Source organism: Eupeodes corollae, chromosome 1 (genome assembly GCF_945859685.1).
Source record: "Eupeodes corollae chromosome 1, idEupCoro1.1, whole genome shotgun sequence".
Classification (NCBI taxonomy): domain Eukaryota; kingdom Metazoa; phylum Arthropoda; class Insecta; order Diptera; family Syrphidae; genus Eupeodes; species Eupeodes corollae.
The window spans coordinates 156,414,794-156,441,216 of NC_079147.1; the positions used below are offsets into that span (position 1 = coordinate 156,414,794).

The window sequence follows — 26,423 nt, forward strand, 5'->3', positions numbered from 1 at the left end:
TGTTTCATTCTCAATAATGGAAACCCCTTTACAATGCCTATATGATTTGAATTCCTTTAAAGTTCAGACATTTTAAAGTTTAAAAAGATTTATTTGGAAAGAATTCTAAGCACTTGAAAGGTCTTAAAAAAGTAATGAAAATTAATTTAAATTTTTTAGGTACATGTACAAGAAAATTATAATGACATTAAGACTAAAAAGAGGCTGGGATGCGACCCACACTGATAACTTCCCATCCCGTCTGTCGATTTGCCTTGCTTAAAAGTTTGTCTATATGTACTCGTATCAATTTTTACCAAATTTGCGTACTATTTTTTGTAGATTTTATTTTTTATGAAAAAACGGACTGTTGGATTTTTATATAAAAATTATTGAATATCCAAAACACTATAACAATATAAAATAAGTTTGAAGCCAATATTTTTAATTTTTGGAAAGCTATTTGAGTCGAAAACCAATTTTTACCAACTTTTATTAATTTTTTTTTAGGTTTTTATTTAAAAAAAAAAACTGTCAATTTGATTTTTCTCAAAATTTTACCAGATGTAAAAAACATTATTCTTCGTTGCACAAAATTGTTTTAGATATGAAATCATATTTCAGTCGTAAAATTTTGGACAATTTTTTTTTCAGTTTTATTGATTTATAAAAAAAAACATTATATTGATTTTTTTAAAAAAATATACTTCTTTGATATCACGTTACAATATATTATATACAATTTAAATCAAGTCTCTAGCGTTTTTGCTTCGTACAATATTTAGGGTTAACCAAAATTTTCACCTTTTTTCAAACTTCTATGGTAAAAAAACCACAAACGCAATTTTCTTGAGAGCTCTTTCTGCATCTTTCTGCCTTACTATCTGTATAACAAAAATTATTTGAAGTTGATATCTCTTCTGGTTCTTGAGCTATGGAGGACGAAAAAATCGTCGGTACACACGCACGCACAGACATCTTTCTAAAAATCTTTTATTTCCATTCTGGGGACCTTGAAACGTCGAGAAATGTCAAAATTTTCAATTTGACAAATCGGTCCCATTACAATAACTTCCTAAGGGAAGTAAAAAATGCTTTAAAATTTTGAAAGGGGCACAAAGAAATGTTGTCCAATGATAAGATTTCTGTTATAGAAAATATACTTCAAAACTAAAGTTTGAATTTTGAAAAAAATAATAAAACTTATCAAAATAACAAAAATCTGATTTTTTTCCCTTTTAAATGCTTCCGTATGCTTACATTTAAAGATCATTTATATTTAAAAATTGAAATTGTTTGTTTGGGAAATGTTTAAATTGTTTTCTCTATCAAAAATAGCTGACTTTTTGAGTGGCATACACAAATTAAGACAAATTGAGTTTTCAAGGTTAAAACCTGTAAAATATTACTTAAAATTAAAAAATAGACAAACAAAATTATCTTGTCAGTTTGAAATAATATTAAAATTAAAAAAATAGACTTAACGCAATTGTTCTGTCATTTAAAAAGAGAATTTAAAATTTGTTTTCTTGTTTTATCGTATCCACCCACTAAATAAAAAAAACAACAATATATTTTGTTTTTATTTCAAACCATACATCAGAAATCAGTATTGTTTCGCTTTCAAATTCTTTAATAAAGTTGTTTAATTGTATTGACTTGACGTTTTGTTTCTAAATAAGTAATGCTCAATTTAAATCAAATAAATTATTCACAAAATCCACAACTGTCACAAATTCGACAAAAGCTAATTAAAATTAAAATCTATAAAGAAATATACAAAAAATATTACAAAAATTAAATGTTTATTATTTTTAATTCCGAAATTTTCAAAAAACCCAGAAGAATAAACATGATTTCTGTCAAGTTTTTGACAGTCAAGTTGATATTTGAGCTGTTAACATGTAGAAATATGTGTTCATATATTTGTTTAAAAAAGAAATTAAAAGAAAACAATAAAATAAATAGCTTACCTTTTGTTTTGGTTGTTCAAAGTCTGAAATAAATAAAAAGAAAATATTCATTATTTTTCGAAAATGAAAAACAATAATAAATACAAATTTTGTAAATAAATACAAACAAAAGTGGATATACATGCTTCTGTGAGTATTGTTTTTGTTTTTGGGTGTAGGCATAAATTTAAATAAATTTTTGTTTAAAAAAATAAATAATTTGTTGTTTTTTGCAAGACATAAACATCTCCAAAAATTACTATAATTAATGGCAGAGAGAAAGCAATAACAAGAAACTGATAAGAGCATAAGGATGTGGGTTGATATTGCCTAAATTCATTGTTGTTTGAAATCGTAAAATTTTAATAACAGCCACGAGCTCGAAAGAGTCTCATCCAATTAGAAAAGTTCAACTTTGCGTTGAACTTTTTCTGTGAACGCATCCATAAACAATAACCTCAAGTTTTATGTATAGAACCAAAATGTGTCCCATATTATAAAAAGGAAGTGAAAATAATCTCATAATATATCCACACTCTCATAAATATATACAAATGTACATATTTATTTTATATGTGCGTATCAACGGAAATGTATTTTCCTTCAGTTGTTATTTATTTTTGTCTGATAAAATCAATATACGTATATAAACCAAGTTAGCACCATCAAGAGCAACAGCATCCGACCAACAAGGACGACGACCGACGTCGACAACAACTGTGACGGAACTCTCCAGTGTATCCGGCATACATCTCCGGTTGCAAAACTTTAATTTTCCTTTGGTTGAAATCAAATCTTGAAATACTGGAAACTGTTTTCTTCCTCTAAATGTTAAAATGTCTAATATTTCAATGATATAAATTCTTCTTACAAATACAGACCGGTGTTACGTAACTAACCTTATTTGAAAAATGAAATCAACAAATAGTTCGCTTTTAATTGTTTTTATAGTTAAAATATTAAAAATTTCAATTGAATATTTCACGTATTAGTTCAAACCTTCCGTAAAATAAATTTAGTGAATGAAATCTGTATGGTGCTTTATTCAGAAGTGTGATTTTCAATCTGGCAATACTTTTTTCGGCGTTGGTCTTTTTGACAGCTGTCACTAATTAGTGCCAAATTTTGGCAGAATTCAAGAACTGATCAATATTTTAAAATATTTCTTTAAGATAATTAATTTAATTTGTACCAAAACTATTTAACTTAATTTTAACTATCAAAAGTTCTTAGAGTCCAGTCCAGCTGTCATTCGCTTTCATCATTTAAATCAATGATTGGCATTTTTTGACAGGTTGGTTATAGCTTTCGTTGAAAATTTCTATTATTGCATAAATATTTCCTGATTGGAATCAGACATTTGAGGTAAGATTTGACCATTGAAAGTTAATCTGATAGCTGGGAATATAAAGAAAATGGAACGCTCTCATTAAAACAATCAGCTGTTTATTGAAAATTATTCCATTAATTTATTAAAAAATTAAAAATTAACTAAAAGAAAAGTTCTGGTTTACGAAATTTATTTTTTAGTTTATATAATCTACAATTGATCAACTTTATTTTGACACCAAACTTTACATATTTGACATAAAACGTAGAAAACCAGATTGACAAGTAAGATTTGAACTGTCTTTCATCTTTTTTTGAAGACTTTCTGACTGGCAGTCGTACTTTTAAGTCGCTACAACATGTAGGGCTATACATGAAAACATGCATTTCAAAAAATTAAATAATAGTGGAGCTCATTGGAAAAACACACAAGTAATTAAATAATTTGAATAGAAATTATGTGGAAATATCTGAGTCCACCTCGAGTATAAAATGACGTTATAGACTCTAAGAACGCATCCATTGCTCAAGGAGTTATCAAACGTTCCAAAGTCATTAAATGTAAAACTTGAAAATTGATTTTGACACTCGAATGAAAGTCAAATTTCTACTCGTAGCAGAATTTTGTACAGGGTTATACATTTTCGGTGGAATCGCATGATCTTGGTGGCCAGTTGATATTGCCACGACGCGGACGTGAAATTACGCGACCAGGAAATGTCTCTTGTAATAAAGCCATATTTGCTCGAGTGTTTTGGCATGTGGCACCTTTTTGTTAAAAGATATATTTTCCAAGTCGTGTTCTTCAATAACAGGCAAATAAAAGTCGGTTATCATATGACCATAACGCTCCGAATTGACAGTGACAGCCGTTCCATCGTCGTCACAGTGACTTTTTATGGAAGTAATGGCCTCTCTTCAATTATTTGAAGATTCTCAGAACCCCAAATACTACAATTTTGTTTGTTAACATACTCACCGAGAAATGTGCTTCGTCGCTGAAAAAAAAATTTAGTTCGAAAAATCACCGTCCACCTCCTGTTGTTCAAGCACCCGTTACACGTATCTACGGACGTTGTGAATGGTCAGCTAGCTTCTGTTGATGTGTGAGCTGGACTTTATAGGGATTTGGGTGTAGATCTAAATGCAAAATACGACATAATGTGCCGTAAGACAGTTCTAATCCCTGAGAACTTAGAGGAATCGACACATTCGGGTCATCGGCCTTTTATTTTCAAAGCTATTTTTTGATCCTGTCCAGAAGACTTAAACTTGTTTTAGGGGCACCTGCCTAAATATGCGAGTTGTATTCAAGTTTTGGACGAATAAAAGCTTTGTAAATCACAGCCAGATCAAAAGGAGAAGTCCTAAGCACTGAAAAAAGTGTTGTCTTACAGCTTAGTTTGACAGATGCCGAATGCCAGTCCTAAGCTTTTGAATCTGCAAAATGCATAACCCGTTGTTATTCATTTAGATAGAATTCTTCTTTACTACGAATGGCTTTAACAACTATTTCGAAATTTTATAAGAAAAAAATAAGAAAAAACTAAACATCAACACTTAAAGAAGTTTGTAAAATAAGGAATATATTTTTTATTTTTAAGAAATCATAATTTATTTCCTGCAACGGAAAAATTCGTCCATAAACCCCAAGTTGAATATAAACCCGAAACAACATTAATTTGTTTTTATTATTGTACCATAATACTGAAAAATATCAAACCAACATTTAATAAAAAACTAAATAATAAAAATATAAAAAAAATCATTTAAACTTCAGATTACAAATGGCTGAATGTGTTGTAAGTTGTGGCTACAGGGAAGGGATGAATGTTTCTGCAGAATGGGAAAGGAAAAGTCAAACAACAAACTATAACCTTCGTACAGTTAATTTTCTCCCTTGGTGACCTATATCACAATTTATGTGAATTTTCTATATGTGCATCATCATTGTTATTTGTGCAAAGAAAACCAGGACATTTTCATTTTCATCATCATCACAAAAGTATAAACAACCGACGACGACGTCAATCTATCCGCATGACTGGATTCGTCTCGTCAGAGAGTCAGAGTGTATAATAGTGAGTTATTTCAATTTGAATTGTGATGACGTGACAGTGCACTATAAAAGAGAAAATTTTAAGAGTAAACTCAACTTGATGTGTTGTCAAATATTACTTGATTCAGGGCGGTGCGGTTGGGATAAGGTTGGGACTTGAATAAACCTAGGTAAGGTAAAATCATAATAAAAATGCGTAAACATCTGACGAAATCGAATTTATAATGGTGTTTATAGCTTTTGGGAAATTAATAGGCTTCTCATTGGAAAAGCAATTGACTTGGTCTATGGTAACTATGATATATCTACCTTGGAATATTAACTGACAACGACGACAACGGTGAAGACTACGACGATGACACAAAGTGAAATTGATGGAAAGGTCAGTCGTTTGATTAAATCTCAATCTTACAGACAATGTCAATAATAAGGTGAATTTCTTTAAATTTACTATTCAATACTTGAATAAGACCTTACTTTCAAAGGTGACATGGGCTTATCAACGAGAGGAGGCTTAGAGCTAGAATCCTAATACCACTTGTAGAATAAAGAACTGCAACGTAGAGTAAGACTTGAAAAGCTCAATTACACCAACGCTTTGGTTCAAGAAGTAGAAGATGCTGCAAATAGATGCTACAGTAAAACCTTCTATAGGATAACCAAAGCTCGTGTTCAAAGCTATATGTTTACCCTGCTGCCCTCGGAGGATGAGAACCAGCTTAGAAGGTGGAATGAACATTTTGCTATGTTTTTTAAACCATGCATTCGACAGCAATGTGCAACTGACTTTCCGATTACGCACCGCAAAACACTGAAGCACAACAAAGTGGTGGAGCTAGAGAGCATTCTAGCAGAACTGTTGCAAACAGCACCAAGTTCATCGAGCGTATTTCTGCAACCGCTAATATATAGATTCAGCATGGGTCTCTGAACGCTTCCCCAGAAGTAAAAGAAAAGGGCAAGCTTCCAAAAAAGAAGATCTGATGAATTGTGAGTCGCAAAAATAATAGCGAAGAATGTCTTACAGCGCGTAAAAAGACACCTTGAACACTGAATAAGCAGGATTCCGCACTGGATAGTCCTGCATTGATCACCTTCCTATCACTAATTCTGATGAAATTATTAAGCAGGGTACCTGAAACATCTAGACTTCTGATAAATATTGCTCAGCAACCAGGCGATACCTAGGAAGTTTTTTCTATACTAAAGGTGGAACCGAACAAGATATCACTAGCCCTATTGGGAAGTCTAAGGCTAGCGTTCGGGATGTTACTTAAAGTTTGGAGAACTAATTTTATCATTTCGAAGACAAAGCTGCCACTTATCCGTCTAAAAGTGGAATGACTACTGGTATACTGTTACCAGGAAGCTGCAGACCTTCATTAGTAGTCCCAATCGCATATTCAATAAAGAACTACACAGGATAATGGGCCAGGATTTCATTGGTGCAAGTGGCAGTTCATTGGAAATAAGCTTCAAAAAAGCAAATGCTCAATTACGGCACAGAAGAGTTGGGAAGAATAATTTGTAGATGTTTGGCTGACTTATTCTTTATCATTTATCAGGAGTTCTACAGAATTAAGATAATGTTTATTTTTTGATTTCCATTACTTTTTATCAAAAATATATGTTGTCAGTATTGAATGCTGCTGAAATTTCTCTAAACTTTGTTATTAATGTAATGTAATAGCATAGATGTATACTCGTCGATTTTCTTGGTGTCTTGTGTTGTGTTGTAATTTAAACGTATGCGGTCGAAATGGTATTTTTAATGGGGGTGGATGGCTTCATCTTGCCATGTATAGCATAGCCCATCCAAACCCTTACCATAAGATACAAAATGATAAATTTAATAGCTCTTAGCTTGACTGAGACTGATGGATGCCTTGTTGCATTTTCGCAACGGATAGATTGTCCCCAAAATTGATTTCATCGATTTTTGTTTGCTAAAGTATGGTGTAGCTATACCTAAAACACATCGACTCCGACATCCAGTACAACATCAGTGATATATTCGAATGTAGATACGTTCTCTTTTTGGTCACACAATTTATTATATTATTTATCAATATATATGTATATGTTTGTATGTACAGAAGACCCACCTAAGTAGTATAAGTCAGTAAAGTCGATTCGGTACCATGTCTCCATAATGGGGATGAGAAGGATTTGAGGGAGCCTGTTGATGTTGAACATGGTGTTGAATGTCACTCAAATGGTAACAATGTTTATCGATTGAAAATTGGGTAGGTACAAATAACAATGGAGTGGTAAATTTTCAGTATCCAGAATCCAGATACATTTATATATGACCAATTATTGTTTGACCTATATTTTCAAAATTTTGTATCGATTTTACATAAATATATGTACAATATACAAAACATATTTACAGTGCATACATATTTTGTTTACAAAAAGCTTTATATATTTTTAAACTTTATGCAAAAGTGAATATATATTGTATTTACATTTATGAAGCAATGTGAATTTGTTTTCAGATTCAGTTTGGATTGGTCCTGCATTGTTGTGGTTTTCGAATGAATAACGATAGTTTTATAAATCATACAACAATATTTACAGACAACTCACAGTTCCAGTTCGTGTGAAAATGTATTTAACAGTTGGTTTTGTGAAGTATTTTAAAGCATACATTACATACGACAAACTCTGTTAGATTTGAGAATGCATTTAGCCAACACCATTGTTATCAATATTGCACTATGTAATATAGAAATACATTATCTTTGACTTCAAAAATGATTTAGTAAGTAGATTTCAGACAAATCTACTTACACATGTTTCTACCGAATATTTTTTATGAAAACTAGCAAAGTGTCTCAGAAATCGCACACGCGAAATCCGGCAGTGAGATATCAAGATAACAAATCGATCGGGAACCCGAAATAAAAAGCTGACCTTTTGCTGAACATCTGGCGAATAGCAAATGTGTAAACATAAGTTATCTAATAAAAAATGCACCAGGGTACGATCTTACCGAGTTTTGTAAGAAATACCCTTAAAAACCTTAAAAAAAAATCCAATTTGTAATAAACGCACCACGTGACTGAAACTAAGATTTTTACCACATCATTGCAGAAGTCGTTGGTATACCTCAACAACGTTATAATCAACAGAAGTAATTTTTTAAAGACAAATATCGCTTATACCAACAATGGAAAATGTTTTCAAAAAAAAACAACAAAAAAGGCTTGAAAAAATAAAAGAAGACTAATTTTGATCTATGGATTACAAAAAGACATGTGAAAAAAAGAAATATGATAATGTTTTGTTTTAGCTCGTGGGACTTGAGAACAAACCGCATAGAGTAAGCCCCTTAGGCAGTACTACGAAATATTAGAATCACGTGTACGAATTGACACTTTAGATTACGGAAAGACCATTTCCTCAGTACTAGAAAAATTAAAGCCGTTACATGGCAAGGAAGTGTCCTAGGACCAAACTTTCATATTTTATATCCAAGAAATATTCTAGTGTATAACAACCTTTATATGATAGTTACTTAATTACTCAAGGTGGCGCTACAGTCCTGTATGAACTAGGGCCTCACCCAACAAACTTCTCCATCTAGCTCGATCCCTAGCTAGATGTCTCTAGCTTCGCGCTCCAAGTTGGGTGAGGTCACCTTCCACTTGTGCGCGCCACCTGATCCGCGGTCTTCCTCTATTGCGCTGTCCTGTGGGTGTGGATTCGAAGACTTTCCGGGTCGGAGCATTGGTTTCTATGCGCTCCACGTGACCCAGACATCTTAGTCGTTACACTTTTACCCTTCTGCCTAAGTCTACGTCGCTGTACAGCCCGTACAGCTCGTCGTTCCATCTTCTCCTCCACTCCCCTTCGATGCATACGGGACCGTAGATCACACGAAGAACTTTTTTCTCGAAGCGACCCAAGGTGCTTTCATCCGCTTTTGTTATAGTCCATGCTTCTGCACCGTATAGCAGGACGGGGATGATAAGGGTCTTATATAGCAACACTTTGGTCAATTGAGAGAGGACTTCACCACTCAATTGCTTCCTTCGTCCAAAGAAACAGCGGTTCACAAGAGTTATTCTGCGTTTGATCTCAGCGCTGGTGTTGTTTTCTGGGTTTACAGCGGAGCCTAGGTAGACGAATTCCTTGACTACCTTTAAGTTACGTCTGTCGATGGTGACGTTTTGACCAAGTGGTCGGTGTTGTATGTCCTTTCTTGACGACAGCATGCACTTTGTTTTGCCCTCATTAACCGTAAAACCCATTTTTGCCGCCTCTGCCCCAATACTCACAAAAGCCCCATTGACATCACGCTGAGTTCTTCCGATTATGTCAATGTCATCAGCATATGCCAGTAATTGGACAGACTTTTGAAAGATAGTGCCTCTAGTGTTGACGTGTGAGCTCAGCACTATTCTTTCAAGCACGATGTTAAAAAAATCACATGACAGCGCATCACCTTGTCTAAAACCTTTTTTGACATCGAAAGGTTCTGTTAAGTTGGAGCAGCGTGAATTCTCCATGGTCATCCTGCACAAACGGATGAGTTTTGCAGGGATGCCAAAACTAGACATGGCTTTATACAGCTCGTCCCTGTAGATGCTGCCATATGCGGCCTTGAAATGGATGAAAAGATGGTGGGTGTGGATTTGGTGTTCTTGGTTTTTTTCCAGGATCTGCCGTAATGTGAATATTTGATCAACTGTATACTTTCCTGGTCTAAAACCACACCGATAAGGACCTATCAGGTTGTTGACGATGGGCTTTAGACGTTTACATATTACGGCAGAGAAGATTTTATAGGCGATGTTAAGTATGATGATACTGCAATATTGGTTGCAGATAAATTCGCTGCAAAGGATACACAAAACTTGCAAAATATATGCGACTTAGGAAGTTTTTGGACGAAAAAATGCCATATCAAACTAAGAGAAACAAAATAGGCGCATACAAATTTTACAAACAAAAGCATAGAACAATACTTCCGTTTACCCGACCTCGACGAAGTGAAGATAGCTATATCGAAACTGTAGTCCAACAAAACTGCTGGATTTGACGGCATCGCTGCTTCATAGCGCAATGTCTAGTTTTGGCATCCCTGTCAAACTTATCCATTTGTTCAGAATGACGATGGAGAATGCACGCTGCTCTATCAAGGTAGGAAAATATTTCACTAATGCATTTAATATCAAAAAAGGTTTCAGACAAGTCAATGCACTGTTATGCGACTTCTTTAAAACTGTTCTGGAAAGAATTTTACAAAACTCAAATGTCAACACTAAATTCACAATCTTCCAAAGGACCATCCAATTGCTCGGATACACCAATGATATTGAAATAATTGTAAGATTAAAGCGTTATGTCAGTAACGCGTTATTGACCTTTTCTTCGAAAGTGGAGAAGATGGGTGTAATGGTCAATAAAGGCAAGACCTATTATATGCTGTCACCAAAAAAAGAAAGTTGAACGATGACGTCTTGGACAAAACTTCACCATGGACAGCTATAACTTTTTGGTTGCTGAGGACTTTGTCTACCTGCTACTATCGGCTTTCTCTCTCGAGTATCTAGATTCACCATTTATAAGACACCCATCACCTTGGTTCTCATTTAGGGCACTGAGGCCTGGACCTTGTTAAAAAAAAAAATGAAAACGTCGAAATTTTTTTCGTTGTTTTGTTGTCCCGTCAGCATGGATGGTGAGTGGAGGAGAAAACACAACGACAAACTGTAAGGGCTGTACAGTTCAGCGACACTGATGGCTGGGTTATGTAGAACGAATTAAAATCAACGCTCCAGCCTGGTAGCTCTACAAAGCTGGCTGGAGACGCATGTTGGTTGAGGCCCAAGTCCGTCCTAGACTGTAACACCACCTTAGTTAAGTGAGTAACCCTCATGAGCTTTTGCTCTGTAAGCTATGGAAAAATATTACAAAGTATGAACTTCCTTTAAATTAAATTTTAATTTAAAAAAGAAAAATATTTTTTTATTTATATTAATAGATTGGTCCTTATTAACCAGTGGTTTTTGTGTTGTGAGAGACCCAAACTATTCGTTAGTTATTTTATTACCAAGTGTTTTTTAAAAGAATTCCATCGAGTAGAAAAAGAAAACAAGAAGAAGGTTCTAGTTTGCATTGAAGACAATTGATCGAAATCTTTAAAGGCGTTTGCGCGAGAATGGATATTTAAATCAAGAATGCTGATAGAATTATTTTCTTTGTTTCCCAAGAATTGTTTTTGGGAACATTTGTTTCCTTACTAAATCTTACTTAACAACTTTTGTATTTTTGAAGGTAACAAAATTCATTTATGGAATTCAATCGAAGTTTCAGACCTGCACCCTAAACCCTTTAAGAGTGCGTTTGACATTCCCTTTTAAAATATCAATATTAAACAAATAAATTTATTTTTGAAAATCTTAGATTTAGATACCGTTGTTATTTTTGAAACAAAGAGAGTTAATTTTAATCTCTAAAACATAACCTACAATCGATGTGCCCTGGTTTCAATAAAGAACACTTTTATGGACTTTAGTTGCTTGATTGAAACCTTTTTTTGCACGTTCATTATAAGGTCGAAATTTGAAAATAAATAAATAAAGAATTTTAAATCAGTATTTAGTATCATGGTTTGGTTATAATTCGATATTAGTCTATTTTAAACATGTCCAGTTTTAATATTTTGAGTAATTTCCCATTTAGCTGATACGTGTTAAGTAAGAAATGTTTTGTTAGAAATGCATGAAATACGTTACAATCACAACATTCAAAACCGGAAATTCATTAGAAAATATAAAATCAGATTATAATCAATTTGATTGGATATTAAAAAGTAATAATTTTTAAATATACGTGCAGTGCATAGAATCACTGTATTACTGGTGTCACAAAATTCATATTAAACATGTTGTAATTTAATTTAAAATTCTGAAATGTGACACAGTTTTTATCTGAATATGTTCAAATTAATTTTATGTATTGATATAACGTTAATCAATTCAATTGAAAATAATAAAAAAGAAAGTATAAGTAATTCAGATATTAATGTTTTAAAACAACGAACAAACAATTTAATGAATGAAGTGGAAATTGAGCATTTCATATTAAATTTATTGAATTAATTTGTTTTGATAAAAAGTTTGTTAATTTAAAAAATTTAATACAATCTGCAAATTCAATTTTTCTAATTGGTTGCTTTTTTGTTTATAAAAATATTCATTGTGCTTTAGAATAATTATTTTGTTTGCTTTAAAAAGTTGAAGGCTTTGCAGAAAAAACGAACCAGTTCTTGGATTTTCAGTTGCAATCAAAAGTCTATGTCGCATCAAAAGAAAAATATTTTTTTAAAAGATTAGAGCCATAATATTTTACACAAATGAGATCTTTTTGTTTGTAGGTAGATAGATGTATGTATTTCAAATGCTCTACTGCATGCTTCGCGCTGGTCAAGCGTATCCAACAGATTACTTAAACTTTTTTCAGACTCTGTATTTAAGGTTAATTGTGCATGCAATGTTGCACTTGACTGAACAGGTTCAAGGCCATTTTGGTGCCATTGCCGTGGGTGCATTTAATATTACACCATAAGCCAGATTTCAACTCATACAACTAACATTTCTATATAAAGTGAAGGTAGTTTATTGCAATTTTGCTTCCCACTTTGATTTGAAAAGTCTTTAAGAATGATTTTATAAAGGTGAATTTTACCCGTTACCATTCAATAAAAAAAATAAATAAGGAAATCAAATTATACTTTTTGTATAAGGTTTTGATGGCCTTAGTTCGAATCTGACTTTAAAATCTATTTTTGACATACAACAATTTATAACTCGAAAAAAATATTCTATTAGGCTTTAATATAGTCTTATAATACATGAAGTATTTTTTTATTTTCAATAAAATTCGTGATGATTTTCATAATGCACAATACTTTAGTTTAATATTAATTTTTAATGTTTTCGGTATCTTACTTATTTTTCAAAAAACCTACATTAGACGTAAATCTTCACCTGCCATATACATTAACTTATAAGAATCGTGAAGCATACATTTTAACACGTTTCTTAACTGAAAAACACAAAACGGTATAAAAACAATTTGAATCTTGTCAGTTTTTTGGAAATTATTGAAAACGGGTAATGTTGAAAACTGGTATTTCTGAGTTTGATCAGCTCTAACTAATATTAAAACGGATTATTCGAAAATATAAATGACTTAAATTCAAGATAAAGTCAAATGAAGAACTAAAAGTCATCTCATAACTAATGAGAAATTTCGAAAACGAAATGAGATTCTTTAATTATTTAAGTTGAATCTAGAAGATAAAGATGTGTACTTTTCAAAATCATCATCAAATTTAACATAAGGCATTTTTGGTTGTCTTTAGCAAATTGCTAAACAAATCTTAAGGAGAGATTTAAATTAAAAACAACTTAATTACTTAAAAAAGTATATTTTATTTTGTGCAGCAGACATAAAAAAACCTTATTTTATCGAACAGTGTTAGAAAGCAACCATTAGAAAAAGTTATATATGTCTGTTTAGAACACGGCAATAGAAGTAATTCAAGTATTTAATCATAACTTCAAGTACTTGAGCTGCTTTTTTAAATAAGAAAACAGTAGGACAATATTTTGCTTCACCATAAATTTAAAATAAATGTTTTATATTTTGTATTCAAGAAAAAGAAGTACTTTAAAGTAATGATCAAGTACTTCAAGTGTATAGTCAAGTACGTAAAATCTCATGTTTTATTAAGTACTGGTCGAATATTTGGGAGAATTACTTTCTGTTTGAGTACTTAAGTACTTAGAGTACTTAAAGTTTTGCACAGTACCTACTTGGAGTCTTGCAGTTCTGTGTTTAAAAATAATGTTCACAGAAAATCAGTGCTGTTTTTTCCTGTCAGTTCCCAAATTCTCAACAATTTTAGTACACAAATAACTTCATATACATCCTTTTGACAAATTATTAACATATAAGAAAACATCGAAATAATTAACCTTTAACTCTAACATTAAAATGTGGTTGCATGTGTTGAGAATACCAAAAGAAATCGTCAGCACATGAAATAAAGCAACTTTTGTTGTTGATCTATAAAAAACAAACCTTTGTACGTAAGAAATGCACCTACAGTTCAATATTTCGACTCAAATACTATAATAATAATGTTCCTAGGAACATTATAGTTTTTATCCGTTAATTAACGTCAGCACATTGACGTACTCAGCTAACAACAATTTTGTTTTGTTTTCACAAATGTCTGAAAAGTCATTAGTGGGTTTAATAATTTTATCTTAGCCATAACTCTATCTCTGCACATAACTTAAAAATATCAGTCACATTTTATGATAAAAAAAATAAAGAAAATAAATAATTCCTATCTTTTTAATATAATCAACAAAAACCTCCTTTAATGTTCAACAACACAAGCCACCTTTTTTTTGTAATAAAGTTTATTGGTCATTGAGACAAGGTCCGGAACAATAGGTTAAGTCATTGGTATACAAAGCGACGCGGCCGGCGTAGAGACGTATAAGTATTCCATAAGAAATGTAAGAACAGAAATTTTAATTAAGTTCTGTTACAAAATTCCATTACCAATATTTTTAATATTTAATTTACCTTCATCAAGATTATAACTGCGCACCCATTGTGTCTGGGCAAGGTAGTTAATTACAAATTACATATACGAACACAGGTAGTTATATTTTAATAATATTGTGAAGTTACTTAATGTTTATTGAATTTAAGCTTGTTGTCCTTTTTATAATGAGTAATTACATTATTTATTAGTTAATTACAATTTCACCTGCATGTTAAATTGCAATTTCGATCCTTTATTATTCAAATTTATAGGTGAAGCAATGTTGCAATGCACCAACCCATATTTTGATCATATGGGCAGGTATGTTTACTTCGCATATTGAAGTTTTTTAAAGCCGCGTTTAAAGATGTCCTGTAAGTTTTTGACCAAAAAATAAAACAAAAATACAAAACAATACAAACATTCTTGAAGTATGGAAATTGGCTATTTTGAAATCTTCCCATTCGTGAGCTTATACCTGGTATTTTTTTTTTATAATAAGACTAAATTGTCGTTTAAGGATCTTTAAAAAATATGCAATAAAATTGAGGTTAATGTTGTTTTTTTTAAGATAAAGGTAATAGCGCAAACATTTTAAACAGTTCTCGTTTAAGCAATTAAGACGAGTCTAGTTTAAGCTTTTTTTATTTGAAAATTCTTGTTTAAATTTCTCTTAATTTTAAACCTCAAAACAACTGTTCTACTAATGAAGATTTTAAATGTGAGCTAGTGCATTTGTATGGTTTTTCTATGGGCTGTGGTAGAGCATTCCATTGCAAATTCAGAGCTCTCCTTGGAAAATTAAATTTTTAAGGTAATGGGGGGAAATTGTGTTGTTTTTTTGTGGTAATAGTTACTTGGCCAAGACAGTTTTCATGATTGTTCATCTTCTCATTATCAAAAAACAAGTTTCTTTATTATAGTTATCAAATAACAAACTTCAAATAATAATTAATTATAAACTTTACAAAAGTTAATGTAAAATTTGTTTGTTTTTAAAATTAGACGAGTGATTAAGCGTTAAACTATAGTTTATATCGTTTTAAATTATGAAAAAGCATCAACCTTCATTCTAAAACTCAATTAGAATTTAAAAATGATTTGGAGAAGGTTTTAAATATTTAAAATTTTGCGCAAGGTTTTTTATTTCATCCAAAGATATTTGAGGTGGAAATTAATTCTTACGGAATGTTTAGATCTTCATTCTACGTGCTCCAAAAACGTTAGAGTTTTTGTGTTTGGTGCATTAGATACAAATTAAAACTTGATTGAAGTCGATACTATTTTATTGGTTTTGGAGAAATTTAGGATAAATCTTATTTAAATGGTTTATTAGAAAAATAACTTAAATTTTCTGTTTTAAACTCCTTAAATAATATTTTGATATTGTTTTGTAAAGGGTCTTTTCTAACGACGTGTGGTTCTTATGGCCAAGAATTTGACTTCATTTTGTTTCAAACATTTTTTAGGGAAGTGGCCTGAACAGACTCGACTAAATTCTAGCTGAGAGGCCCAATTTTGAATCCATGCGTTGAATATTGTCTCCCAAGGTGTCAATCGTCTCGGACTTATCTGCGTTCACATAACCCTTACAGTTTTAAATCGAACTATTTTGGAGTCCACGCAACAGGTCCACGAAGCGTGATTATGCGCTCAAAAAAAGAATCCTTAAATAAATTCCTTGTTTCGTTGGCTTTATGGAGTGAAGCACCACCGACGAACAGCACGTTCGTCGCCACAATATCCTCCAATTCAGATTTGAAAAAAATCATGGGTTACCCATTGACAGTTACATTATGGACGGCTTAATTGTTGAAGAAATATGAACCTCTGTCATAGAACACACCAAATAATGACTTTTGGATTATGATCACTCCAAATACCACAATTTTTTCAATCTATTTCAACAGACGGGCACGAATGGGAAGTTATCAGTGTGAGTTGCTTTCAAGCTTCATTTTTTGTAAACAAAGTTAAGCTTAACATCTTTTGTGCTTAAAACCTTGGAGCGCATTATTGATTACCATATTAGAGAAATCCTTGTTGGAAGACTCTCGAAAGCTCTCAGCATGCTTATCTTAAGGGCAAATCTACGGAGACTGCCCTTAATGAGGAAGTGCGTACTATAGAACAAACAATCCATTATATAGAATTTACTCTTGCCACCTTCCTAGACAAAGAAGGTGCTTTTAACAACGTCCATACCGAATTCATAAAAGAATCGCTCGTTAAGTTCGGTGTAGAAGACTTCATTCGAGAATGGATTATTTCCATGCTCAGTGGTAGAAGATTCGAGCCACTCTAGGCAATACAATCGCAACAAAACACGTGAGTAGGGGAACACCCCAGGGTGGTATGCTTTCGCCTCTTTTATCGCTTCTGGTCATGGATACAATTCTTGTAAAATTAGAGAGATGTGGAGTGAAGGCGGTAGTCTATTCGGATGATTTGGTGCTATTGTTGTCAGGAAAGTACACCTATGTGATAAGTGAAATCACGGAGTCAGCTTTGAAGAAATTTAGCAGCTGGGCCATGAGTTGTGGACTAGGAGTTAACCAAAGTAAAACTGAACTGTTGCTCTTTACCACCAAAACCAAAGTACCGCCCTTCACTCTACCTCGACTCAACGGTCAAATCCTATCATTGTCTTCCAGTGCAAAATATTTGGAAGTTATACTCGACCCTAAACTAAACTGGAAACTGAATATTGAAGTACGGGTCAAGAAGGCCTGTGTTGCCTTCTACGCCTGCAGCAAAACTTTCGGAAAAAAGTTGGGACTTCAGTCGAAGATGATTTAATGGACGTACACAGCCGAAGTACGTCCAATATTAACATATGGGTCGATTGTGTGGTGGCATGCTCTTAGCAAAGCCTATAATATTAATAACCTAAAGAAGGTTCAGAGAACAGCTTTCGTGGGCACCACAGGGGCCTTGCGTACTTGCCCAACGGACGCCTTAAACGTTATACTGCACTCCTACTTTGAGCATTAGTAAGGGTTTTAAATTTATTTTCCCATCCAGAGAAGATTGGGAGGATGACATCGGGGCGATAGGTCTCGACACAACCATCTTTACTGACGGCTCAAAGATGGAGTGCGGAGTTGGTTCTGGGATCTTTTCTGTGTCCCTAAATGTAGCCAAATCCTTTAGACTTCCTGACTTTGTAAGATACTTAAACAAAACCCAAACCAAAACCGAAATGCGGCTATCTTAACAGACAGTCAGGCAGCAGTCAAAGCCATTAACTCGGCCATATCCCCATCTAAATTGGTCCAGCAATGTCGCGATGAGCTTGCGAGCCTGAATATTAACCTCAGTGTCACACTGATCTGGGTTCCGGGCCATAGTGGTATCGTGGGAAATGAACGGGCTGACGAGCTAGCCAGGCAAGGATCGGCCTTCATAGCTCACTTTCGGAAATGGTTAACATTCCTCTTGGTGCTATGAAGGGTAAAATCTTTTCTATCTACCAAACTGAATCAAACCGAAAGTGGAGCAATTTACCCAACTGCATTATATCTAGGAAGATATGGCACACCTATAATAAAAGCCGTACAAACGATATTCTATGCATGCCAAGGCAAGACATAGCCAGGATTGTTGCGGTTTGTACCGGACATTGGCCTATAGGAGTTCATGCAGAGAAGTGGGGTATCTCTTACAACACCTTTTTGATAATCCATTTTCTGCAAATTTCCTGCTTTGGTAAACACTAGAATGAAATACTTTGGAAAAGCATTCTTTCACGAACTTAATGAGCTATCTAAAACAAAGATTAGAGACCTACTCTTTTTTCTCAATGCGACAAAATGGCTCTAACATAATTGCTATGAAGCTTCACTATAAATCTTTCACTTTCCATCACAGTTCAAACGAGTTTTTGATATCAAAAGGGCGCATTACAGCGCTAATTGGATCTCAGGCTAGGTTGCCTTGAGATCGCTATTTCTACCTACCTATACCTAAGCTTATTTTGTTTTTTAGGCTTTTGGTCTCATAACGTACTTAAATTTACCAACAAGGTTTTCTTCATGTCAATAAATTTTGCACTTTTCGAATGGGTTTTGATGGCCTTAATTTAAATCTAACTTCAAAATTAAATATAACTTCAGATTTTTAAGACAATCCTTTTTTTTATTTTAAAATTATTAAAATTAAATTAAAATTTATGAAGTAGCTTTTTTCCATAAAATACGTGATGGTTTTCTAAATCAAATCCGTTTTTTAAAATATTCAGTTGATATATGTATTAGATGATTGTTAGATTTCACATGTATTACAAAAACAACTGTTTCAAGTTTTATATCAAGTTTTTTAAATATGTACATATTAAAAATTATGAAAATAGTTTTGAAAACGATTATTTTTAAAACTTGAGCAAATAGTTTAAATTAATGATTTTAAGGTAAAAGTCTAAAAGGTATTTTTCAAAACTATATAAAAGTATTTAATTCAAGCTTTTCACAAAACTTCATACAGAGTGAAATAAAGACACATACAAAATGATAATATTCAGAAACTAAATAGGAAACTAAAATGATTTATATTAAATCTAGAAGATTAATATTTGTGTTTTAAAATATCATCAAATAATTTATTTTTGATGATATTAATCATTTTTAAATGGGCATATTTTAAAAACTATATGCGATAGAAATTATAAGAATCGAAATAAAGAAACCTTAATTATTTAAAAATTATTATTTTGTTTGTGGTGCAGGAATCAAAACTTTATTTTGTCGACCATTATCAAATCTACGGAACTTGGAGTCAAATCTTGAACATCTTTAAAAATAATTTAATAATAATCCTTAAATTAAAAATGTATCTTTCTGATATAAAATTATGTACTTATATCATTTTATTAAAATATTATGTAACTGAAATGAATACTAGACAGATTGCAAAACTAACACTCTTGCACAGAAATATTTGCTTTGTCACGTATAACATTTGTAAGTGTAAAAAAATATTTAATAAAGGTTCCTAAATATTTGCACATTCAAAGAAATGACACGTTTATTGAAAAAGTGTATGGATGTTATAAAATATGTTTTTTATGTTAGAATCTTATACTCAGTTTGTTTCTTTTGTAGCTCTTGCTGTAAGATTCCTGAACTTCAAAATGATTGCAATAATACTTACTTGTTCTAAAGGATACAATATTGGTATCATGTTAAAAATACAGAACGTTACTTCAGTTTAAAATAAATAAGTAGTTAGATTAATCAAGTTATAAAATAGGGGAAAACGAGTTTGAAGATTCGTTTAAACTAGAGTTTTGCTTAGAACTTCTCCAGAGTTTATACCCTTTAAGAACTTACATAATATTATTACATTTTCTCATCCAAAAAAATACAGGCTTAAACCATGACAGTAAATTTATGTGATATGCTACTTAGCTTCTTTCTTTTTTCCCACAAACACCATCGGTTGGTGTTCAAGGATTCGCATATTTCGTTGTTCACTTATACATATATCCAGAAGAACCAGGATGTTGCAGATGGACCTCTTGAGTATTGCGTATCTTGTTATATTTTTTTATATGTGCATGTGGTGTAGGTGTACAATATATGTACATACTGAGAACAGGATAAAGGATATTCTTTTCGTAACAATTTAAGAGCGGAACAAGAAAACAAAAAAAGATGATCTCAAAAGAATGTTATATGACAAACAAAGAAAGTTCCATATATATGTTTTTGTATATATTCATAACAGATGAACAATCTCTGTTGTTAAAACGAAGGATGTATCACAACCATTTTACCGAGAGTTATCATCTCCTTCTCATGAAAAGAATTTAGTTAGCTAAGGTATAGCAATTTGTTTCAGTTAAATTTGTCATTCGTAAAAATAAATACCCTAATCCAATTATTATTATTTAAAGCAAACTAAAAAAAGAATCATGATTGCTCAGAAAAATTATTTTAACATCATCGTCAGACAGAAAAAATACAGCTGAACGACTGGATTAAGATTCTAAAAAGCACACAGAAAATTTCAAAATATATCCTGGAAACACCCACACATATTACATTTAATGGATTTTATTTTATTTTAAATAAAGAGAATTAAAATAAAAAAAATATGGTAAAAGTTATAAAGAATGAAAATCAAAGAGCCGTGTGATATATATTTCAAAAGTGTTTATTCTGTTGAAATGATTTGAATTTAAATTCACATCGAATTACATTTTAAGTGGTTTTATGTGTACAGGGAAATTATCCCTATAAACGTTTTTGGTGTGAATTTAGGTGTTGATTTAAATTACGCATAAAAGAAGAAGAAGCAAACTTGAAACATGTCATTAGTAGAATGTTCTTAATGCAAATATAATAGATTTTCGTTTTCATAGGTACATTTACGTACATTTGTACATATTATACAAATTAATTGGATTACTAACCACGTAACTAAATATGTTTATCTGACTGTATATCATTCAGCAGTTGTTGAATTGTATGTAAAATGATTTCTGCCATTTTAATAATCCAAATTTCCATGGTCAAGGCCCGAACGCTACATGCCCAAACATCAGCATTGGTGAATTTATTCTTGACTGATGGTACTGTTCTTGTCTGATTATCCAAAGACTGGAAAATTTACTTTTATTTGAGCGTAAGGTTGTCCCTGTATCTAAAATATTTTTAAGTTAAAGCTATTCTAAAATTATCTTTAATGTGTTTGGTTTATTAAATGCACAACTCACTAACTTATACTGTCATAACAAAAACATAAAGTCATGGGGCTTAGAAAAACACACGGAGCAGTTAAAGAAGTAGAAGAAAGAACAATGAGTTGACATACAAAATCAAATATGGGATAAATAAAGTGTTTCATTTCTTGGCATAATTGAAAACAGCGATATCTATTTCAATATTTTATAATCAAGTACCGAAAATAATCCGGACATGAAAAGGGCGAAGAATCTACTAGATTCGATTTTTCGCAGGGTGTCTATGGTGCTAGACCTATGAACAATCCAAATTTTTGACCTCAAGTTACGAACGCAAAATGGACAAGAACTGACATCTCATATCGGAAACTGCATAAGAATTATGCTCGCAACATAAATAACTCTCCAAAAGAAGAACTGACGGTTTTCTTAAAATGAAAAATCAAATGGCGAATCAATCCTATAGAAACTTCATCGCAGACATTTTACTATGTCATTTTAAGTAAATAAATAAACTTTATAGGGTTTTATTTTAATAACAGAAAAGATGACAGGGATACAAATTTTACTTTCATGTTTCAAAAGCATTTGATAGAGTTTGGCATCAAGTTTTCTTATCGAAAATGCGTGCTTTTGGTGTAAATGAATCTCTTCTTCGTTGGATAAGAATTCAAATATTAGATTCATTAAATAAATGCTGGTGTTTCTCAAGGCTCTGTTTTGTGCCCGATTCTCTTCCTCGTATTTATAAACGATCTTTTGTCTATCACTTTTAGCCCATCAAATTGTTTCGCAGAAGACATTGCTTATTCGTTTTTAGATTCACATCCTTTTCCTTTGGATTTGTAACGGAAACGTATTTTAAGCGCATACAATTCCGAACTCGACAGCATTTTCTAACCTAACCGAGTTGGATTTAATAAATTAAAAACTCAATTTTGTCTTCTGTCGTTAAAGCTTAACCCACCTCCAATGCTCCTTTCTAGGAGTCTCACTTTTATCCAGGAAACTAATCAACTTTCAGGACTCGGTATTTGTATCACAGATCATCTCTAAAACAAGTTTTGGATAGGATCGAAAAAAAGAGCCTTGAAAATGATAATTACATCACTCGAATACCGTTGCATAGTTTCACACCTTTCGTTGTTTTACCGTTATTTTTACAAACAGTGTTCTGTCAAATTTACCAATTTCATCTCTCTCCTTACCCCTCCCCCCATGCAATTCAGCAGTAATACCCGCTTTTCCAAGAATGCCCATAAGTTTACCTTTGAGCTCAATTTCAGACGTACTGTTAAATAAAGAGATTATTTCTTAAACCGCACATCAAAACTGTGGAATGCTTTGGTCAATTCAATTTTTTTATCCCGTTTTTATGTTCAGAACTTTAAGATCAACGGCTTTCTTTTTACTTAAACAGTATTCGATTTAGAAATAAGTCATTTTAGACAAACGTACATATGTCTATGTGAAAAAGGAAACTCTGCGGCTATACGCACTTTAATATGTTTTTCGATACAAATTTTAAATGTTCAGTTTTGTTAAGTAAATATTTATACACATATGTACATAAAACAGTTTATACATGTCTATATACATACAACTGATAATCATAGGTACTTATAGGGATAATGTACTTCCGTAAGCCATAACTTCTCCAATTAATTATTTTTCTCGTTGGATTAATGTGTTTTGCAGCTCACGACATCAAAGAAAGTGCTAGTTTGATTATGTTAATGCTTTTATCTTGTCATCAGGCTCTTAGAGCATTATATTAATATAATGCGTATGTACCTGATGAGTATATTATAGAAATAGGTATCTTTTTTATAGTCTACCTTACGAAGTCAATTCGGTCTCGATAAATATTTTATGTTTATACATTTAAAAGAAAATATAAGATAAAATGATGACAAATTCAATTTCAAACCAATAAAAAGTAAAATCCATTAATTTAATTTTATAGAGCAAAATTATCATTCATACTGTTGTGTTGCTTTTGCGCTTTCAAGCTCAACAGAAAATATGTTAACGTCTTTACCTAAATTTATTTGTTTTTAGACAATTTTCTATGTTTTAAGACAACAATCCTGTCTTCCCGACTGAGACGAAATAAATATTGCCATATCTAAGCTAAAGTCTAAGAAAGTCGCTCGAGATAATTTTGTTAGGAGCACGCACTTACTTATCTGTAAAATATGGTCGGTAGGAATTTTGCCCTATTAATGGAATTTCGGTATTGTTTGATCGGATCCTCTAAACTACACTAACTGCAAAGAATTCAAACTCCTTAACATGTCTTACAAAATATTTGCTGTCATAGTATGTCTAAAGTCCATCCTTAAAAACCTGATATGGAGATATCAGTATGGTTTTAGACCAGGAATGTCCACACTCCATAAAATATTCTCTCATCAAATAGACTCAGACCAAATTTTTAAGGATTTCAAAGCACAAACGACAGTATTTAGAAGGATGAACTGTATACAACTAAACTCGTCCGTTTGTGCAGGGTGACCATGGAGAGTTCGCACTACTTCATAAAGGTTGGAAACAACTTAAGCGAACCTTTCAATGTCAAAAAAGGCTTTAGCCAGGTGATTCGTTGTAATTCGATTTCCTTAACATCGTTTTTGAAAGAATAGTTAAAAACTCCCACGTCAATACTTAAATCTCTATCTTTCAAAAGTCTGACCAATTACTGGGATATGCTGATGACATTGCCATAATCGGAAGAACTCAGCGTGATGTCAATGGAGATTTTCTGAGTACTGAACCAAAGGCGGAAAATGGGTTAGACGGATAATGAGGCAAAACAAAATATACATATGCTGTCATCAAGAAAGAACCTAAAAACGGAAGATGTCTCGGTGAAAACGTCTTCTTGTCAGACGTAACTTTGAGGTAAACGCAAAAACCAGCACCAGCGCTGAGATCAAACGCAGAATAACTCTTGCTAACCGCTGTTTCTTGGACTAAGAAAGCAATTGAGTGGTGAAGTCCTCTCTCGAGGGACCAAAGTGTTGCTATATAAGACCCTTAGCCCCGTCCTGATAAACGGTGCAGATGCTTGGACTATGACAAAAGCGGATGAAAGCACCTTGGGTCGCTTCGAGAGAAAAGTTCTTCGTGTGATCTACGGTCCTGTATGCATCGAAGGGGAGTAGAGAAGAAGATGGAACGACGAGCTGTGCGGGCTGTACAGCGACGTAGACTTAGCCAGAAGGGTAAAAGTCCAACGACTAAGATGGCTGGGTCAGGTAAAGCGCATGGAAACCAATGCTCCGGCCCGGAAAGTCTTCTAATCCACACTCCATGGGACAGTGCAGTAGAGGAAGGCCACGGATCAGGTGGCACGCACAAATTAAAGGTGACCTCACCCAACTTGGAGCGCAAAACTGGAGACATCTGGATGGAGAAGTTTGTTGGTTGAGGCCCTAATTCACACCGGACTGTAGCGCCACCTTAAGTAAGTAAGTAAGTATACCATATTTAAGTATCAGAAACGTAAAAATTATATTGATACATTCAATAAAACAACCAGCTTCTAAACCAAGTCTTTTTCGACAGAAGACTTAATTCATTTTTCGTCAATCGGTTTTATTTATATTTATATTTTTAACAATGTACTCGTATACTTGAGTTAGTACTCGTACATCAAGTCGTATCATTCTCAAGTTTCACGTGGGTACTTTTATTTAGCACTCGCACTGTAGATGAACACACGTAGGTAAGGTAAAGGTGCACAAAATAGGTATTGGTAGCATCAATATAAATGAAGCTAAGAAAAATCAAATTATTTGGTTCTAAAAGCTTACCTGATGAATATAACGCACAAACATAATATATCTACCTATACATATAAGGTACGTCTACATAATTGATTTGTTTTGCTCACGAAAAACATCATCAATATCGAGAATATTTCCCCGAGCTTACGGAAAAAATCATTGAACCACAGAGTATACAAACAATGAGTTGAATCTATGGGGTGTTGTTTATGTGACATTATAACACAAAAAGACACAACATTATATACTAAGCTTCATACACACTTATGTGATGTTATGTGACTAAAATTGTGAAATATTCAGGTGGTTGATGAGGTCACCGACCAAATGTTTATTATCCTTCTTTATAGGAATGTAGGTATCTAATACTTATGAGACTTCTAGAAACTAAAGACAGACGGGTTTCTGAACCCACAACTACAGCAACATTATTATGCTCATGTTTTCTGTATATACATCTAATCTATGTAGTCCTTAGGACTATGGTGGCGTAGACATAGGTAAACGTAATAATTCCTCAACAAAAATACTCTTGGGAAAAGTATACATACTTCACCTAACTTCAACAAGTGGTTTCCCGAAGGCACGTCCTTATGTTTAGAAAACCTCCAAAGCGGAAGTACTCTAAGGACGTATGTGCAATGAAAGAGCCCATTTTATCCCTTTTTTCAATAGAAATGGAAACGTGTAAGTTTTTATTTCTATTTTGTGAATATGTAATTTTCGTGTTTTTATTTTTGCTGGTGTACGGTATCAATATTTTCATTTCTTTTAAGGTTGGGTATCTTGAATGGGACACTTATGCTACAAAAATAAAGACAGAAATAATTAGTTTTATTTAAGAACAGTGAGAGGAGAATCATTTAATTGATATTTTGATTTAATTAAAACGAATTTTTTCAATTTTTTCTTTAACACTATTATCCCTCTTTTAACACTCATTTCATCTACATATTCAAATCTCTACAGTTGAAATTGTTATCTCAGGGCATGTATTTAATAATTAAAAACTACCCTTTAGGTGGTTAAATTTTAAGGGCCGATGTTGGTT

The 26,423-nt window shown here is 32.6% G+C and overlaps 1 protein-coding gene across 1 annotated transcript in view; it reads right to left on the reverse strand.

Moving 5' to 3' along the window:
- LOC129954191 (uncharacterized) overlaps window positions 1-26,423 on the reverse strand; it is a 123,977-nt gene that overhangs the window by 74,812 nt on the left and 22,742 nt on the right. Inside the window, exon 2 of the mRNA XM_056067936.1 lies at window positions 1,953-1,975. The gene's annotated coding sequence lies outside the window, so the exon portion shown is untranslated. The remainder of the gene's footprint in view (window positions 1-1,952; window positions 1,976-26,423) is intronic.